Genomic DNA, 1,992 nt, shown 5'->3' on the forward strand with positions numbered 1-1,992 from the left:
TCCAGTATTTTCAAGGCCAAACTGGATTTTCATTCTAGGCTGAATCTCTCAAAGGAATTACAAAGTGCTGGAAACATTTGTAAGATATTTTAGTCCATATGACATGATAGCATCATGCAGTTGCTGTAGGTTGTCACCATTACAGCAGGCTGAACCGTTGATAGAAGGCAGGATGAATCAACGCTCTCATATTGTTTTCACCAAATTGTTATGCAATCATCTGGATTTTGCAGCAGAAAAAGAGATTCGTCATTCCAGACAACCCAATTTTTTCCAATCTTCAATTGTCCCATTTTGCTGAGCCCATGTGAGCGGGCCATGATCTTTTCAATCAGTAAGTCCATTCTCTTCTGACCTTGTCGATATTGACACAGAAACTCACTGTATATTTAATGTTTTCAGATTTGGGTGTAACACGTCACCACAGTAACAAGTTACTGTATTCTAATTACATTTTTTAATTGCAGTAAAGTGACGTACTACATTTAAAATTGTGTCATTTGATTAAAGTTACTAAAGTCAATGTAACTGTGTTACTTGCGTTACAAATACTGTATAGTTTTAGGAAGTAAAAAACAGATTATTTTCAATCACATTTTCTGCTGCATAAACATGTGCTTTTAAATTGCTGGAGAAAGCGAGCTGAAATGGTTGCTGTCGAGAGAGCTTTCTTCTTGAGAAAATGCAGAAATTTCATTAAGCATAACAACTCAAATATTGTTGTGAAAGTCATGTCCAGTTTTAAAAGAACTTTCACCTGCTGTTAACCAGCAACTTGTTCAAGCAATAGAACAGAAACCATTCTATGACAATACTCATCACCGAGAAGGACATAGGCATTCAAAAACACAGTGATCAAACTCAGCCTCAACAAGCTAAATTGAATTTTTGTGTAGGATCGGGAGTGAAGGTACCTTCTGAATGTAAGAGAAGCGTAGCTGCTTATGGGGCCCTTCACATATCGTGTCTTTTGGGAGTGCATACTCCGTGCACTTGAATTTCCCAGGCACCCCAAGTTGAAAACCGCGAGTCACGTAAAAGAACTGATCAATCAGCTTTAAACTTTGCCGCTTTCATATACACCTTTCGGTAGACTAATAACCATTAGACAAACACACAACACCCAAACACTCCCGTGCTTTTTCATACGTCATACGTCAGATGTCAATTGTTACAGGTATCCAGTTTTCTTTTATATGTATTTTTTTTTGAGTTAAAAAAAAATAAAAAATTAAAAAGTCAAACGGTTTTGGAGCAAGTGAATGAAGGAACAATTTTAAGCTTAGGGTGAACTTTTTGAGTATTTTGAATATGCCAAGCTGTTGTCATCAATCCATGGTAATGTCTTTCAGTGAATACTAAATTACAAAAACAGCTGCAGTAAATTTTGTACTTTTACAGGTATATTTGAAATGTTTTAAAAATAACCAAAGTAATTAGTAATCTGATTACTTTTTACATAAAGTAATTAATGTAATCACTTTACTATTTTCCAGTATTAATCAGTGATTTGTAAGTATTTTTTTTATGTAACACTGATTGTTTTGAGTAAACCTTAAAAATGGTTGTGTGTGAAAATCCCAGCTGATAAGCAATTTCTAAAATACTCAAACCAGATTGCTTTGGCACCAACAATCATGCCATGTTTATTCATTCATTCATTCATTTTTCTTCACCTTAGGCCCTTATTTATCAGGGGTCACCACAGTGGAATGAATCGACAACTATTCCAACACATGTTTTACACAGCAGATGCCCTTCGAGCCACAACCTTGTACTGGGAAACACCCATACACTCTCACATTCATGATTTTATTCAATTCACTTATTGTATAGCGCATGTCTTTTAAGCGTGGGGGAAACCAGAGCACTTGGAGAAAACCCACGCAAACATGGGGAAAACAGGCAAACGCTACACAGAAATGCTGACGGCCACAGCCAAGTTTATCTGAATGAACAGCATTTGTGGTATATTAGTCATAAACAAACAAA

Source organism: Danio rerio, chromosome 22 (genome assembly GCF_049306965.1).
Source record: "Danio rerio strain Tuebingen ecotype United States chromosome 22, GRCz12tu, whole genome shotgun sequence".
NCBI classification, from domain to species: Eukaryota; Metazoa; Chordata; class Actinopteri; order Cypriniformes; family Danionidae; genus Danio; species Danio rerio.